Below are 19,390 nucleotides of genomic sequence, written 5' to 3'. Positions count from 1 at the left end.
TTACACAATACAGCAGGGGTGCCTGCAACAAAACTCACGAGACATGTGTGGCTCTTGCTTCAATGTAGTGCAGCTCTTGAAATCAAGTACATAAAAAAATAAATAAAGTAGTTGTTGTGGTTTTCAGTCCTGAGACTGGTTTGATGCAGCTCTCCATGCTACTCTATCCCAGTACCTACTGCAACCTAAGTCCTTCTGAATCTACTTACTGTATTCATCTCTTGGTCTCCCTCTACGATTTTTACCCTTCACGGTGCCCTCCAATACTAAATTGGTGATCCCTTGATGCCTCAGAACATGCCCTACCAACCGATCCCTTCTTCTGGTCAAGTTGTGCCACAAACATCTCTTCTCCCCAATCCTATTCAATACTTCCTCATTAGTTATGTGATCTACCCATTTAATCTTCAGCATTCTTCTGTAGCACCACATTTGAAAAGCTTCTATTCTCTTCTTGTCCAAACTATTTATCGTCCACGTTTCACTTCCATACATGGCTACACTCCATACAAATACTTTCAGAAATGACTTCCTGACACTTAAATCTATACTCGATGTTAACAAATTTCTCTTCTTCAGAAACGCTTTCCTTGCCATTGCCAGTCTACATTTTATATCCTCTCTACTTCAACCATCATCAGTTATTTTGCTCCCCAAATAGCAAAACTCCTTTACTACTTTAAGTGTCTCATTTCCTAATCTAATACCCTCAACATCACCCGATTTAATTTGACTACATTCCATTATCCTCGTTTTGCTTTTGTTGATGTTCATTTTATATCCTTCTTTCAAGACACTATCCATTCCCTTCAACTGCTCTTCCAAGTCCTTTGCTGTCTCTGACAGAATTACGATTTCATCGGCGAAACTCAAAGTTTTTATTTCTTCTCCATGGATTTTAATACCTACTCCAAATTTTTCTTTTGTTTCCTTTACTGCTTGCTCAATATACAGATTGAATAACAACGGGGTGAGACTAGAACCCTGTCTCACTCCCTTCCCAACCACTGCTTCCCTTTCATGCCCCTCGACTCTTATTACTGCCATCTGGTTTCTGTACAAATTGTAAATAGCCTTTCGCTCCCTGTATTTTACCCCTGCCACCTTCAGAATTTGAAGGAGAGTATTCCAGTCAACATTGTCAAAAGCTTTCTCTAAGTCTACAAATGCTAGAAACGTAGGTTTGCCTTTCCTTAATCTTTCTTCTAAGATAAGTCGTAGGGTCAGTATTGCCTCACGTGTTCCAACATTTCTACGGAAGCCAAACTGATCTTCCCCGAGGTCGGCTTCTACTAGTTTTTCCATTCGTCTGTAAAGAATTCGTGTTAGTATTTTGCAGCTGTGACTTATTAAACTGATAGTTCGGTAATTTTCACACCTGTCAACCCCTGCTTCCTTTGGGATTTGAATTATTATATTCTTCTTGAAGTCTGAGGGTATTTCGCCTGTCTCATATATCTTGCTCACCATCTGGTAGAGTTTTTTAAGGACTGGCTCTCCCAAGGCCGTCAGTAGTTCCAATGGAATGTTGTCTACTCCCGGGGCCTTGTTTCGACTCAGGTCTTTCAGTGCTCTGTCAAACTCTACACGCAGTATCGTATCTCCCATTTCATCTTCGTCTACATCCTCTTCCAATTCCATAATATTGTCCTCAAGTATATCGCCCTTGTATAGAACCTCTATATACTGCTTCCACCTTTCTGCTTTATCTTCTTTGCTTAGAACTGGGTTTCCGTCCGAGCTCTTGATGTTCATACAAGTGGTTCTCCTATCTCCAAAGGGCTCTTTAATTTTCCTGTAGGCAGTATCTATCTTACCCCTAGTGAGATAAGCTTCTACATCCTTACATTTGTCCTCTAGCCATCCCTGCTTAGCCATTTTGCACTTCCTGTCGATCTCATTTTTGAGATGTCTGTATTCCTTTTTGGCTGCTTCATTTACTGCATTTTTATATTTTCTCCTTTCATCAATTAAATTCAATATTCCTTCTGTCACCCAAGGATTTCTACTAGCCCTCGTCTTTTTACCTACTTGATCCTCTGCTGCCTTCACTACTTCATCCCTCAAAGCTACCCATTCTTCTTCTACTGTATTTCTTTCCCCCATTCCTGTTAATTGTTCCCTTATGCTCTCCCTGAAACTCTGTACAACCTCTGGTTCTTTCAGTTTATCCAGGTCCCATCTCCTTAAATTCCCACCTTTTTGCAGTTTCTTCAGTTTTAATCTACATTCATAACCAATAGATTGTGTTCAGAGTCCACATCTGCCCCTGGAAATGTCTTACAATTTAAAACCTGGTTCCTAAATCTCTGTCTTACCATTATATAATCTATCTGATACCTTTTAGTATCTCCAGGGTTCTTCCATGTATACAGCCTTCTTTTATGATTCTTGAACCAAGTGTTACCTATGATTAAGTTGTGCTCTGTGTAAAATTCTACCAGGCGGCTTCCTCTTTCATTTCTTTGCCCCAGTCCATATTCACCTACTATGTTTCCTTCTCTCCCTTTCCCTACTACTGAATTCCAGTCACCCATGACTATTAAATCTTCTTCACCCTTCACTATCTGAATAATTTCTTTTATTTGATCATACATTTCTTCAATTTCTTCGTCATCTGCAGAGCTAGTTGGCATATAAACTTGTACTACTGTAGTAGGTGTGGGCTTGGTATCTATCTTCGCCACAATAATGCATTCACTATGCTGTTTGTAGTAGCTTACCTGCATTCCTATTTTCCTATTCATTATTAAAGCTACTCCTGCATTACCCCTATTTGATTTTGTGTTTATAACCCTGTAGTCACCTGACCAGAAGTCTTGTTCCTCCTGCCACCGAACTTCACTAATTCCCACTATATCTAACTTTAACCTATCCATTTCCCTTTTTAAATTTTCTAACCTACCTGCTCGATTTAGGGATCTGACATTCCACGCTCCGATCCGTAGAACGCCAGTTTTCTTTCTCCTGATAACGACATCCTCTTGAGTAGCCCCGGAGATCCGAATGGGGGACTATTTTACCTCCGGAATATTTTACCCAAGAGGACGCCACCATCATTTAATCATACAGTAAAGCTGCATGCCCCCGGGAAAGATTACGGCCATAGTTTCCCCTTGCTTTCAGCCGTTCGCAGTACCAGCACAGCAAGGCCATTTTGGTTAGTGTTACAAGGCCAGATCAGTCAATCATCCAGACTGTTGCCCCTGCAACTACTGAAAAGGCTGCTGCCCCTCTTCAGGAACAAGTATAAAAATAATAAACATTTAAAATTTAAAAAATTAAAAAGATACACACTTATGTAACACAAATGAAAGTTCTTGTTCAAACTGGCAACCTTCTTGTTAGTTTTGCAATGGTGTACCGTGCTGGCCTCATAACAACACAGATCGAGGTGCGGCAGTCAGTAGCTAGTCACATTCATAGCTACCAACGTGAAAATGTTTCTACATGAAGTAACACTCTTTAAGTAAACTTGTGATTATTGCTGGTGTCATAACAGCTATAATAAAGAGTGGAAGGAGCAATTTGTTTTTCAAGAGAGGAATGTCTCTCTTGTTTTAAATGACATTTTCACAATACAAAGACAGTAATCTTACATGCAATCATGACACTAACTTACCAGGAAAGGCTTTCCTGTTTGTCCTCTTAAAAAAAACTAAATTGTTGCCTTAAAAAAGGGGGGGGGGGGGGGACTTCAGACGAAGAGTGGGGTTATGACCACATTTACCAAGGAAGAAGATTTAACAACTGAAGTTGGCTGTGTCTTGGCTTACAGTATCACAAAATCAAAGAAATCTTACACCGTTTGCAAAGAACAACAGTGCACACCTTGTTTCTATTTTAGACCCCAAAAAGAAGCACTACAAAAATTATTTTATTGAATAGATAAAAAAATCTACTCTCCAAGCAGTGGCAGAACACACACATAACAGACTGTTGTGATTGCCAAGCTTTCAGAGTCAGTGGTTCCTTCTTCAGGCAGAAGGGTTGAAGGGGAAAGAAGAAGGGTGAAGGAATAGGACTGGAGAGGTCTAGGAAAAGGTTTTGTGGTGGAAGCAGCTTCGGAGTACACCATTGGTGACTCAGTATTATCATGGTCCAGAATGTGTTGATCAGCTACTTTGACAGGGCCATGGCTTCCAAATATCATGACCTGAAATGAGATCCATTCTGTTTGAAATTTTACCCACCATACCTAGAATAGCTTTCCATTGCCCTCCCAATCCCTGCAATATTCTTGTCAGATCCTATGCTCCTTCTGCACCCATCTCCCTACCCTATGGCTCCTACCCCTGTGACTGTCCCTGCTGCAAGACTTGCCCTATGCAACCTCCTACCACCACCTACAATAGCCCTGTAACTGGCAAAGCATATACTATCAAAGGGAGAGCCACCTGCAAAACGACACGTCATATACCAACTATTATGCACTGTTCAGCCTTCTACATTGGCTTAACTGCCACCAAAGTATCAATTAGTTGATTCTTCCCCCAGACGACAGTTTCTCTCAACTTCACAGGTGGGAATTAGCACTACAACATGTCCTTAGTCCTCCCCACCCACCTGACCTTAATTTACGTTTACTTCTTCCGTCTCAGCTTTTCTTCAGAGTAACTACTCTTTGCTTCACTCTGTTCTAGTCTTCTACATCTTTCATTGTCTTTCCTGTCTATTTTGCACTGCCCCCTCCCACCTCTGTTACGTACAATGCAATTATATTTTCACTTTTATTAACTCATGCATTATGGTTAAGCAGTAATCTCTGTCTGAATATTACCCTGCCTTCCACCTTTAAGCTCTCAATTTTCCAAATCTTGTCCGATGCAGTCCCAATCAGTATTTCCTTCTCATCCCGTACGGTAAGTCTCCCCTGAAGGTAGAGCAATTGCAAATGTTAATGCTAAATGTCTTGTTCTAGTAAAAATATAGAGGAATAATCCTATAAAGTTATTAAATAGTTTTATAATAAAAATTGAGATAAAAATGAATGTTGTTCCATTAAATGATTTTGGTCCTAGTAGTGTTCTGGGTGATTTTCCCGAAATCTACCCCTTTTCCTAGATCTCTCCAGTCCTTTTTCTTCACCCTTCTTCCTTCCCCTTTGACCCTCCTGCCTGAAGGAGGAGCCACTGGCTCCGAAAGCTTGCCAGTCACAACAGTCTTTTATGTGTGTGTCTGCCACAGGTGATGAGTAGATTTTTTATCTTTCCAATTAAATAATTTTGTCAGTAATTGATTGTTTTCAATGTTACACTACAAAAATTGGTTGACAAAATGCCTATTTCTAAACATACAATAGAAATGTGAGTTTCTGCAATTAGTGGTGACTCTAAAAGTGACCTATTAAAATATATATACAAGGTGAGTTCAAAAAGAAACAAAAGTTTTCCTGTCTCAGCTTTACTGCTTACTGCACAACATTTTAAGCACTGTCCCCTTCAGAATAGTTCCCGCTACTGACAATGCACCATTCCCACCATTTCTTCCAATTGTGGAATGCCTCCTGGAACACATTTTGTGTGATGGTGCGTAGATTTCTCATCACATTGTCCTGTAGCTCCTCTATGATTTGGAAATGACATCCTTGCAACGTGTTTTTCAGTTTGCGAAAAAGTCTGCTGGTGCTAGGTCTGGAGAATATGGTGGATGGGGCACACAATGGGAATGTGGTGTTTTGCTGGATAGCTGCAGACAAGGAGTGATGCATGAGCTGGTGCATTGTCATGCTGCAACATCTAAAAGGTTGGTTGGGTGTGGGATTGAAGAGACCAGACTGCTAAGGTCATCGGTCCCTTGTTCCATGATAAAATCACACGAAATAAAAGCTGTCAGTCGTTAAAAACGGAGAACTGAGACAAGGGACGACACAATACAAGAAAGACAGACAAAGACCAGACAAACGGAACTAAAATCACACCGAGTGTGAAGGTGGTTGGCCGACCATGAAAATAAGAAAAAGCCAACCACCAAATGACATTAAAACCCACAGTTTAAAACCACAGGCCAAAGGCCCAAGTCAATACAGGAAATAAAAGGACAAACACTCAAATCATACGATAAAAACCCCCTGCCCGAATAAAACTCAACACGAGGTCCGCCATAGCAACGTCATCACATAAAAGGGCAGGGAGGGTATTAGGCAGCGCAAACGTCTGCCTGAGTCCTGTTAAAAGCGGGCAGTCCACCAAAATGTGGACCACCGTCAGAGCTGCCCCACAGCGACATAGCGGTGAGTCCTCCCGGCACAACAAATGGCCGTGCGTCAGCCACGTGTCGCCAACGCGCAGCCGGCAGAGGACGACAGAGTCCTTCCGAGAGGCCCGCATGGAGGAGCGCCACACACCGATCGTCTCCTTCACCACCCGAAGTTTGTTGGGCGTGGGCAGGGTGCGCCACTCGTCACCCCAGGCACCAAGCACTTTCTGGCGCAAAAGCGACAGGAGATCACACTCCATAAGGCCGAGTTCCAGAGCCGGTGAACTCACTGCCTGTTTAGCCAGCGTGTCAACCCGCTCATTGCCCGGGATGCCGACATGACCTGGGGTCCAAACAAAGACCACGGAGCGGCCACAACGGGCAAGAGCATGGAGCGACTCGTGGATGGCCATCACCAGACGGGAACGAGGAAAGCACTGGTCAAGAGCTCGTAAACCACTCAGGGAGTCACTACAGATGACAAAGGACTCACCTGAGCGGGAGCGGATATACTCTAGGGCGCGATAGATGGCAACCAACTTGGCAGTGTATACACTGTTTCCGGGTGCCAGCGACCGTTGCTCACAATGATCCTCTAGAGTAAGAGCGTAACCAGTGCGACCAGAGACCATCGAACCGTCGGTATAGGCCACGGCAGATCCGGGAAACTCAGCAAGGAGAGAAACAAAGCGGCGGCGGAGGGCCGGAGGAGGGACCGAGTCTTTCGGACCCTGTGCCAAATCCAGCCGAATGCATGGTCGGCGCACACACCAAGGGGGCAGACGGAGATTGGCCCAGAAAACAGGCGGGAGAGGAAAAACCTCAATCCCACACAGTAGAGCCCGGATGCGAACCGCGATCGTACACCCTGACCGGGGCCGCCTGTCTGGAAGATGGACGATCGAGTGCGGGAACAGGAGACGGTAGTTGGGATGCCCTGGCAAACTACAAACGTGGGCAGCATAAGCGGCCAGAAGTCGGTCGCGCCGGATCCGCAATGGAGGAACACCAGCCTCCACAAGTAAGCTGTCAACAGGGCTTGTCCGAAATGCTCCTGTGGCGAGTCGGATCCCGCAGTGATGGATGGGATCCAGCAATTGCAATGCCGATGGCGATGTCGAACCATAAGCCACACACCCATAATCAAGGCGGGACTGGATCAGCGCTTGATACAGCCGGAGAAGGGTGGACCAATCGGCACCCCATCCGGTGTGGCTAAGGCAACGGAGAGCGTTTAAATGCCGCCAGCATGTTTGTTTAAGCTGCCTAATACGAGGCAGCCACGTCAACCGGGCATCAAATACCAGTCCCAAGAACCGATGCGTCTCTACCACAGCAAGAGGTTCACCGTCAAGGTAAAGGCGTGGCTCAGGGCGAACCGTGCGACGCCGGCAGAAATGCATAACGCAGGTCTTAGCGGCCGAAAACTGGAAGCCGTACGCTACAGCCCACGACTGTGCCTTGCGGATAGCGCCCTGCAGCTGGCGCTCAGCAACTGCAATGCCAGCGGAGCTGTAGTAGAGGCAGAAGTCGTCTGCATACAACGAAGCTGCGACGGACGATCCCACCGCCTCAGCGAGCCCATTGATCGCAATTAAAAACAGGGAGACACTGAGGACAGACCCCTGTGGGACCCCGTTCTCCTGGACCCAGGAGGAACTATGGGACGCAGCAACTTGCACGCGGAAGGAACGATATGACAGAAAATTCTGAATAAAAATCGGGAGCGGGCCCCTAAGACCCCACCCATGAAGCGTGGCCAGGATGTGATATCGCCAAGTCGTATCGTACGCCTTCTGCATGTCGAAGAAGACGGCAACCAGATGTTGGCGGCGTGCAAAGGCTGTACGGACGGCAGACTCTAGGGAGACCAGATTATCGACGGCAGAGCGGCCTTTACGGAACCCACCCTGAGACGGAGCCAGAAGGCCTCGAGACCCGAGGAGCCAACTCAACCTCCGGCTCACCATACGTTCTAGCAACTTGCAAAGAACGTTGGTGAGGCTTATGGGGCGGTAGCTGTCCACCTCCAGCGGGTTCTTGCCAGGTTTCAACACGGGGAGGACGATGCTTTCTCGCCATTGAGACGGGAACACACCCTCAACCCAGATGCGGTTGAAAACATCTAGGAGGCGTCGCTGGCAATTCACAGAGAGGTGTTTCAGCATCTGGCTGTGGATGTGGTCTGGCCCAGGAGCCGTATCAGGGCAAGCAGATAGTGCACTCTGGAATTCCCAGTCACTGAAAGGAGCGTTGTACGACTCTGCGTGGCGCGTGTGAAAGGAAAGCCTCCAACTTTCCAACCGCTCTTTCCGGGAGCGGAAGGCCAGTGGGTAATTCATAGATGCGGAACACTGAGCAAAATGCGCTGCTAACCGGTCCGCAATCGTGTCGGAGTCAGGACACACCACTCCATTCAGCGAAAGCCCAGGGACAGAGACAGGTGGCCGATAGCCATGGAGTCGCCTAATCTTAGCCCAAACCTGCGATGCAGAGGTACGGACGCCAATGGTGGAAACATACCGTTCCCAGCACTCCTGCTTCCGTTGGCGAATAAGGCGTCGGGCACGGGCATGGAGCTGTTTGAAAACGATGATGTTCTCCAAGGACGGGTGCCGCTTATGGCGTTGAAGAGCCCGCCGGCGATCTCTAATCGCCTCTGCAATTTCGGGCGCCCACCAAGGCACAGTCCTCCGCCGAGGGGACCCGGATGAACAGGGAATCGCAGACGCCGCCGCAGAAACGATGCCGGTGGTGACCGACTGAACCACCGCATCAATGGTGTCATGGGAAGGAGGTGCGATAGTGGCGAGAGAGGAGAACAAGCCCCAATCAGCCTTATTTAGAGGCCATCTGGAGGGGCGTTCAGAAGAGTGATGCTGTGGTAGTGAAAGAAAGGTGGGGAAATGGTCACTGCCACATAAGTTGTCATGGACACTCCAGTGGATGGATGGTGAAAGTCCGGGGCTGCAGATAGAAAGGTCAATGGCCGAAAATGTGCCATGGACTACGCTGAAATGTGTCGGCTCTCCCGTGTTTAAGAGGCAGAGGTCAAGCTGCGAGAGAAGAGTCTCGACATCTCTACCCCGGCCAGTAATTGCGGCGCTACCCCACAGGGGGTAATGGGCGTTAAAGTCGCCCAGTAACACAAAAGGAGGAGGCAGTTGTGCTATCAATGCAGCCAACACATGACGTGAGACATCACCATCTGGCGGAAGATACAAACTGCAGACAGTAATAGGCTGAGGCGTCCACATCCTTACAGCGACAGCCTCTAAAGGTGTGTGAAGAGGTACACATTCGCTGTAGACAGAGTTAAGGATGTAGACGCAGACTCCACCAGATACCCTCTCATAAGCTGCCCGGTTCTTGTAATAACCCCGATACCCACGTAGGGCAAGGGTCCGCATTGCCGGAAACCAAGTTTGCTGTAGGGCAATGCAGAGGAAAGGGTGACTGCTGATGAGTTGGCGAAGCTCAGCAAGGTGGTGGAAAAAAGCGCTGCAGTTCCACTGGAGTATCGCTTTGTCCATGCGCGAAAAAGGCGTGAAGGGGCCGAGGAGGCAGATCACGCCACTGGGTCACCTGCTGCCACCGATGGAGGACCAGTACAATCTGCTTCCATGGCGTCTGAGGGTCCGGCGAGATCCAGGTCCTCAGCGGACGCCCGGATCTCCACCTTATCCTCGGACGCAGAGCCTGTAGGGAGCAGTGGGGTGGATGCCACCGCGTGTTCCTTGGCCTTAGAGGTCTTCTTCGTCTTGTCTCTCTGGTCCTTGGGTTTCATTGGCTGGGAGGGCTCCAGCGAGTCAGTCTCCGGAACGGAGGAGGAGTGGGAAGCCCTGCGATCAGCCGCTGGTCTGCTTTTCTTCCATTGGCTGACGTCACCCTTCCCAGAGGCGGAAACCTGGGAAGGAAGGGACCCAAGGGACCCTTTCCGTGCTATTCGAGCCGGGGAAGTTTGAGGCTTCCTCAGCTTAGAAGTGGGGACTGATGTCCCCGATGGTTGGGGGGTTGCTGCTCCTGAGGCAGGTAGTGCAGGAGCAGCAGGGAGGGAAGTGCCCCCCACCATCAAGGGGGCAGGTGTAGCATTCCGGATCTGAGAGGTGGCAGTCTGAGGGAGAGCTAACGGGGCCATAACAGTAGTAGTCGCGGCGTAAGAGACAGACATTCGAACAGGATGGAGGCGTTCGAACTTCTGCCTGGCCTCAGTGTATGTCAGGCGGTCCAGGGTCTTTCCATGATTTTGCGCTCTTTCTGGAAGATCCTGCAGTCTGGCGAGCAAGGCGAGTGGTGCTCTCCGCAGTTTACACAGATGGGAGGCGGAGCACATGGAGTATTGGGATGTGATGGGCGTCCACAATCTCGACATGTGAGGCTGGAAGTACAGCGGGAAGACATATGCCCGAACTTCCAGCACTTAAAGCACCGCATCGGGGGAGGGATATATGGCTTGACGTCACAACGATAGACAATCACCTTGACCTTCTCAGGTAAAGTATCACCCTCGAAGGCCAAGATGAAGGCACCGGTGGCAACCTGCTTATCCCTTGGACCACGATGTACGCGCCGGACGAAGTGAACACCTCGCCGTTCTAAATTGGCGCGAAGCTCGTCATCGGACTGCAAGAGAAGGTCCCGATGGAATATTATGCCCTGGACCATATTAAGACTCTTATGGGGCGTGATTGTAACCGGAACATCCCCCAACTTGTTACAATCGAGTAACCGGCGGGACTGGGCGGAAGACGCCGATTTGATCAAAACCGAGCCCGAGCGCATTTTGGACAAGCCCTCCACCTCCCCGAACTTGTCCTCTAAGTGCTCGATGAAGAACTGAGGTTTCATGGATGTAAAGGATTCACCATCAGCTCTCGTACACACCAGGTAGCGGGACGAGTATGGTTCGCTGGCATCCTTAGTCTTTCGTTCCTCCCATGGTGTAGCCAGGGAGGGGAACGATTTGGGGTCATATGTAGTTGCGTTGTATTGAGCCCTGGAACGCTTAGAGACTGCTGGCAGCTGGCCGCCAGCAAGAGATGATGTACCACGCTTCATTGCGGGTCATCCGCCCTGATGCCACCTACTCCGACCAAGGGCCCTCCCGACGGGCGCCACCCACCCTCAGCAACGACCACCTGGCAGGATGGCCATTGCCGGGAGTCCCAATGCCCCAAGGAGATAGGCATCTACTCCTTGGCATACGTGGGGAGTTAACGGCGCTGGCATCAGCAGAGCGATCCCTGTGTAGTCAGGGGGGCTACAACCAACAGGGTACATGGCGGCCCCGCCACAACGGACTGGCTACCGTGCTGGATTTCAGGTGATGTAGTCCAATATCGTCATTGGCGCATAAAGCGACACAGCATAGCAGACTGCAATAAACTGCACCCAAGAACAAATCCACGCCCAAGAGATGGTAGGTGAGCGGGACTGCTAAGCGATGACGACAAACCTGGCTAGAGATGGTAATGCATGATGGACACATCGCTCCTTGTAAGGCACCCTTCCCCAATCGGCTCGCTCTTCGGAAAATTTAGAAGGATGGAGGTCAAACCCGTTAGGGGACCATTGCACAAGGCCAAAACATTTGAGACTCCTTTTAGTCGCCTCTTACGACAGGCAGGAATACCGTGGGCCTATTCTTACCCCCGAACCCACAGGGGGGCAACATCTAACTCTTGCTTCCCACAGTTCAGGTCTCTCTCTGCGCACAGCATCTCTCATGTGCACTAGGATTCCCTGGTAGTCTTCCTTGTTTACCATCTGGCCACATGGCACAAATTCATGACAGATAATCAGATAGTAAAAAAAACACAACTAACATCACATTGATCTTTGACTGACTGATGCATGCTTTTTTTTTCTCGAGAAGGTGACCCTTGTCACTCCATCTTCGCTTCAGCATCATAGCCATACACCCACATCCCATTGCCTGTTAGGATGATCTTAAGAAAGTTTTCATTGTCATTAACAGTGGGAAGCAGTTTGTCGCATATTTCAACACGGTATGAATTTTGTCTTGCCCGTGTAAAAAGCCACAGTCAGAGCGCAGTGCTCAATTTGGAGGCAACTCAGGGCCACTTTATCCCTACAGGGTGACAGGCCAGAGAAATGTCACAGCCGGATAGCTGGCATCATCTGTCACTGCCAGCCACTCCCCCTGCAAGGATCTGCGACTCACCGGTGAAATAACACCTTGCAGGGGAATGGCACAATGTGTCATGTAGTGTTCCCAGCAGCCTTCTTGTTGGCAGTCGGTCACAGACTACATGAACCATTTTTTCTACTGGGTACATGTGTTGCCACATTTGTAGGGCACTAAGGGAATTGGTGCAGTTGAGACACTATTTGTCTTGAAGTCTCCTCATCTGTTCCAGTGCCTTGCGAATCACATGGAGCTCTGCAGAAAATACAGTATAGTCACCACGAAGGCAAATGCTAAAGACATAGCTGGGGAATATTGCTGAACAGACAAAGGAGTCTCCTTGTTCGGATCGATCAGTGCACACAACTTTAAAACCATTATGTCTATCTAAAATGTTAAAAAACGAGACAGGGTCATAAAATCTGTATTGCAGTCTATCTTAAAATCTGTGAAGTCTAAAGAAATTCTGAGCCTTTGTGGGAGCCAAGGTGGAGATCTGTTCCAACCATGGTTTAGGAAAAAAATCAGTCACACTCATTGTGACATTTGAGAGATACAAAGGCGAGCAAGTGTGCCAGGACTCACCCCAGTTCACTGCTAGTAGCACCCTGTCACCATAATGCATCTGTGTGCAGCACACAAGTATTGCACCATAATTTAAGAATGAAAAGTTAAAGTTGTTTTTCCAAGCTATGTCAGCATTTGCTCTAGTATATTAATGTTTGAACTGTCAAATCTCAGATTAATCAGATGAATATCTTTCCCTAAATAGATCGTTTTAAGAAAAAAATAAGTGGCATTAAATAATAACACTAGGAACCCAAAAATTGGTCAGAATGTGCAAATGTATGTCAAAATTAACTGTTACAAGTTTCAGATTGATTAGAGCAATATTCTGGCCAGAATCCAAGTTTTTTAAAAAAGTTGAAGGCATTAAATCTTAGACTTAGAAATACGAAAATTTGTATGAAGCTTCAGTTCAACGTAAAAATAGTAACTACGTGACCCCACACGCTACCTCTAATAGTTTTCGAGTAATTTACTGAACTAAATTTGGAACAAAAATGTCCTTATTTGTAGTACATTAGTATCTTGTTATATTAATGCTAGAAAGTTCTGATTACAGCACGTGACGAAAAATATTAGATAATAGAGCTATAGCAAATTTCAAGACCTGGATGTAAATAATGACAAATACAATGTCTCAAAGTTGTGGTTCTGAGGTCATATTCTACCATCAGTTCCGTTCTAAAGATTCTAGATGGTGTAGTTAAAATGCAGCAAGCTAAGAGTTTTTCTGTGATTTTAACCAACTTAACTACAGTCATATAAAAATCAAAGATTCTAAAATGATTCATGACATTGTTATAAAACATTGTGTGTCCGGGAAAGCGGCTGTTTAGAGGCTACTACTGTGGGCATAGAGGGGATAATAACAGATGTTCCCTTGGCTGTCCGTTGTTCCCGTATATAAATACGGCCTGAGAGTCAACCCTTCACTTCGCACCCAACTACTGTATGATCCCCGTCAGTCAAATGCCGGAGTAAGCACTGCCTCAGATGGCGTCACAGGTAGGCCGTTATTAAACGTGTATTTTCAGTAATAACAGAAAGTGAACTCACGAGAACTGTACAGTGTCCTGGGTCGTTTAGATTTGCGTAAAGACTTCACTTTGCACCCAGCTACGGTACGGTCAGTGTCAGTCAAACACCGGAGTATGCGCTGCCTCAGAGGACGTCACAGACAGGCTGCAACTAAACGCATATTTTCAGTAACAATCGGAACTGAACTCGCAAGGACTGTACACTATCCTGGATCACTTAGATTTCACGGAAGTAACTGTTAGTGTGCTGCTCATAATGATAACAAATCTGCAAGGCAAGTGGTGAAATTATTTTCCACTTTTGTGGCGATCAATTATTTCAATTATCAGAAGTCAGGGCGAAAGACCATTTAATGGACACTTACCATACAGGTTGTCTCTGAACTGCTCATAGAGCTGTTTAGGGTAGAGACATTTTTTATTATTATTCTTATCATCAGGAATATTACTATGTTGTGCATGTGAAAGTTGATCGAATATATCTATCAATTAAAACTCAAAATCTTCATTCATAATCATAGTTCCTGACCCCACTGAGTAAACAGGGAATAGGTACATTTCAGTGGGCTGGACAAAAATGTAGACTTGCAGACTGGAAACTAGAGTCAATATGTCCTCCATAGCTTTCTGGCTGACCACAAAAATTGTTTCCAGGCTCCCGTAAAAGACGGTGAACAATATCCAAATATTTCCTATTACTAATGTTGTTGTTGTTGTTATTATTATTATTATATGAATGCCATAAGGCCTGATTGCTTAGTGTTGAGTACGAAAAAGCCTTTCCATTGGAGGCCAAAAACAGTATGTTACAGTATGGAGTGTTTTATAGGCCTGAAATGAAGCAGCGACTCTCTAGCCTCAGAGCAAAGGCTCAGAATGGTGTTGGTTCTAAAGACCCCAGTGTCCAGTGTAAAGGGACATCATCCTCTAGCGTTGCTTTTCCTCAACAGTAGTAGTTGATATCAGTCACATTTTTCGAATTTTGGACAAGTCAATATTATCTCAGCTGTTTTTCTTGATAATTTCATATAAATTTATACACGATATATTATACTTCAAGCTAAAATTTATGAAAAGAAATTACTTTATTTTCGTTGTTACAATCGATATCTACTACTTCTGAATGCACAGTTAAATTTTTTTAAGGAAACATTCAAAATTACAAAATATGTGGCACACTTAAGATTTTTATTATTAATTACGTAATCTAGTATTGTTTATTATGTTTATTCCTAGATTCATTTATGAAATAATAGAAATTCATTTGTCAAGAAGAAATGTAAACCCTTTGGAATATTGTTATTACCGCAAAGTGAAGTAGTAATACACATGTCTCTGATGTGATCGGATGTATTTTTGTATTTTGGATGAACAATGTAATTTTGGCTTTGTTAATGTGAAAATTCAAAAGATAGTGTGATATAGTAAAATGTGAGGCAATTAATTATCATAAAAAATTCTGCAATGACATTCTTCAAAATTACGAAAAGCAAAAATTTTATTGCAAATCTTACTACTCATGAATCTTCTGAAAAGACTTTATCATAGTGGACAGTAGAAACAACAGAGAAGGGCAAAGTAGATTACACCAACTAAATCCCTTCATTGTGCACCATGCCCAACGTCTTTAAATAAGAGGGTCATGCACACCCATATATTGTACACTCGTAATCAAACTGAAATCGCATTAAGGCCCTGTAAAACTGGAGCAGACAATACCTGCTCAGTTATGTGTGCTCCTTCCTGGATTTCAAAAATGGAATTATAGCTGCTCCTTGTCAGAAATTGGGAAAATGACCTGACACCCAAATGAGGTTAAAGATGGTGACGAGACTGACTGTTGCACCCTGTGAGGTGCTGTGACATACTATAACGGGCTCTATCATGACCAGGTGACATGTCACAAGCTGTAGATAATGTAGAATCCAGTTACCACATGGAGAAGGGGCAGTTGTATTTTTCATCAGTGGTGGAACCGAAGTCCAATTGCTCCTCTCAGTAGAGACTCTGCAGTGCCAGATGGCTGCATCCTGACTGGCAAAAACCTTCATAATTTGGGCAATGTCTCGCAGATTGGTCTGGAGACAGATTGCCTTCCCCCATTACAGCAGTCATAGGACATCTCCCTCCTCTATCAGAAATCCTCCTGATGGTCTCCCTTACAAATGTACTCTTAATGGAATGGTTTATGGTGGCCAGTAAATGTTACCACGATCTCTTTTTGTTCTATCTAATAATTTGTCAACACTTTGCCCCAACTACCCGAAAACTGCTAGATTGTCTACAGTTGGCTGTTACTTGAACCTACATAGTGAAACCAGCCCAATTCTCACTGCAGAGCAGCATTTGCCATTCCACCAATGGACAGGCTATCTTTCTAGCTGGCCAGAAGGATGCAGAATTAATACTTACGTGGGACAGTGGATTATTTGGGTAAAATGACCCACCCATTCCTAAACTCTGTGCCAAGTGTTAAAACGCAGCATTTCAGCTGTAAAGCATCCACTCTGTCCTACGGTACACCCACTGCAGCAGCTTTCTTTCACACACTACTCGGGCTGGCAGGTGAATCCGCATTGGGGGAGAGATTACTTGGGTGCAAGTCACCGACCACTTCCCACCAAGGGGTGTGTGCAAGAGCTGGTGAACATAATGACAGATCAGTAGCAGGGAATGACTCTGTGACAGCACTGAAGTGTGTGCTCCACCCTGCAATGAGCATAATTGCACATGAGAATATAAGAAGGCTCTCAATTGGCCCACCACTGGCACAAGTGGTTGCAGAGCCTCAAAGCACACTGTGTGCACTAAAACGACCACAGAGAATAAAGATGTGGGGGCGCTGAGTAAGGGCCTCTTTGACTACCAGCCCATTTGGGGGAAGGTAGACTAAACAGATTGTCAACTGATGCCACACTTGCAAAATTACAGCCACTGCTTGTAGGCTGGATGTGAAGGAGAGAAGCCTGGAGTGGTAGGCACTCTTTATGAAAATAACCACTACTCCTTTAGCTCTCTCTCTCTCCACTAAGGTCGTCCTTTATGTGAAGAACATAGCACGACAGCTCAAGGGTGTCAGAGGATTAAAAATGTGTTGTTGAAAATAACATTAGTCTATCCTTAGCTAACAGACATAATTTCGCCGCATGTGTCTTGAGCGAATTCCAAGTTTCACTGAAGTGTGGAAGCCATCTTAAGAGTGAGGTTCTCCTCCGGCTTTCCCCATCGTTCCTCTGTGGATGGGTGATTACTCGGGGGACTCACTGGTTCCTCAGGCTAACATCAGCATCCAGACCATCAACAGAATGGTCATTGTCTGTTCCATCACACAGGATCAAAGTCACACAGTCTGATGGCTTTGGACTTGATCATTTTGGCATGTCTATTTTCATGCCAAGCTCGGATTCTGGGGATGGTGCCACGGGACTTTTAATAGAAACATTTTGCTGGTTCTAGTAGACAGTCTGTCGTGAGGATCTGCTATCATTTCCAACAGTAGTTTCAGCAAATGATAGTATTTCTGCAATATGAAGGCATAGTTGTAGGACCAGTGGTGCAGGTTTGCAGGCTGATGTGCTCTGCTCTCTGCTCAGCTGTCAAAGTCTGGGTGCCAATACTAGACTTCTATCCACCCTGCTTCAATACTGAGGCAAACGATTTCATGAAGGTGAGTGGCTGTGAGGCCTTAAACACCTTCTTTGCATCAGAATAGGAGATGCATTGGTTGACTTTGATCTCCTGTATTTTCTTGTCTTCCACAAAAACAGGACATTCCTTGTTCCAAACTGGACGGTCCTGGGAGCTACTAACACGCACGGGTGGACCAGTACATTGAATATCACGTTCGTGGTCAGCGGATGTGAATCTCCCACATGTAGTCTAATTGTTACAGTCCATGGGGCTGTGACCGAAGTGCTGACACTTAAAGCACCACATTGGATTATATACATAGGGTCTAGCTTGAGGTCTCAAAAATCCTGCTGCAATATATTCTCACAACTTCAGTAAATTTAATGTCAGCATGAAAAACGCTGACTTCTGGAGATTACCAGCAACTGTTTTCATGAAATTCTGTACATGTTATGTGAAATTATGTGACACATTCACTTTCCCATTCCTGCTGGAGTTCTTTGGTATTTATACTCATGCTCATAAATTAAGGATGATGCAGATACATGGTGAAACAACACTCTGGTGGGCAGTTTGCGGGTTAAACCACCTCACGGTATGAACATGCGGTGCATTTGACCTGCGGTTGTCACACAGAGGCGGTGGCAGCAGTCCACATATGCAGAGCTGTGTTGGTGCATGTCAGAGTACGGTGCAGCGAGTAAGTGTGCAGAAGTTTTCAGATGTGCTAATGGTGACTGTACATTGAAAATGGTTCAAAGAACACATATTGATGACGTTATGAGGGGTAGCATACTAGGGCAACTGGAGGCTGGCCAAACACAGCAAGTCGTAGCACGGGCCCTCCATGTGCCACAAAGTGTGATCTCAAGACTACAGCAACAATTCCAGCAGACAGGAAACGTGCCCAGGCACTACAGTACAGGACGTCCACAGTGTACAACACCACAAGAAGACCGATATCTCACCATCAGTGCCCACAGATGACCACAGAGTACAGCAGGTAGCCTTGCTCAGGACCTTACCGCAGCCAGTGGAACATTTGTCTCGAGACACACAGTCTACAGACAACTGAACAGACATTTGCCTGGAGACCTGCAAGGTGCATTCCACTGACCCCTGGTCACAGCAGAGCCCGTAAAGTCTGGTGTCAAGAACACAGTACATGGTCATTGGAATAGTTGTCCCAGGTTATATTCACAGACAAGTCCAGGTATAGTGTGAACAGTGATTCTCGCCGGGTTTTCATCTGGCGTGAACCAGGAACCAGTTACCAACTCCTAAACTCCTAAACTCCTTAACCTGTATCGAGGTTGTGGTTTGATGATGTGGAGTGGGATTATGATTGGTGCATGTAAATCCCTGCATGTCTTTGACAGAGGAACTGTGAAAGGTCAGGTGTATCGGGACATCATTTTGCACCAGTATGTCTGCTTTTTCAGGGGTGCAGTGGGTCCCATCTTCCTCCTGATGGATGATAACGCACAGCCCCACCGAGCTGCCATTGTGGAGGAGTACCTCGAAACAGAAGATATAAGGTGAATGAAGTGGCCTGCCTGTTCACCAGACCTAAACCTCATCTAGCACATCTGGTATGCTCTCAGTCGACGTATCGCTGCAAGTCTTCAAACCCCTACAACACTTCAGGAGCTCCGACAGGCATTGGTGCGAGAATGGGAGGCTATACCCCAGCAGCTGCTCGACTACCTGATCCAGAGTATGCCAACCTGTTGTGCTACCTGTTTATATGCGCATGGTGATCATATCCCACGTTGATGTCGGGGTACATGCACTTGTGTTTCGGGATGGT

At 46.1% G+C, this 19,390-nt stretch overlaps 1 protein-coding gene across 1 annotated transcript in view; it reads right to left on the bottom strand.

The window, feature by feature from the left end:
- The window catches only part of LOC126354863 (uncharacterized), a 123,133-nt gene that overhangs the window by 77,778 nt on the left and 25,965 nt on the right, over nt 1–19,390 (bottom strand). The window lies entirely within an intron of this gene.

The sequence above is a fragment of the Schistocerca gregaria genome, chromosome 3 (genome assembly GCF_023897955.1).
Source record: "Schistocerca gregaria isolate iqSchGreg1 chromosome 3, iqSchGreg1.2, whole genome shotgun sequence".
NCBI classification, from domain to species: Eukaryota; Metazoa; Arthropoda; class Insecta; order Orthoptera; family Acrididae; genus Schistocerca; species Schistocerca gregaria.
This window is presented reverse-complemented; position numbering and strand designations above follow the sequence as displayed.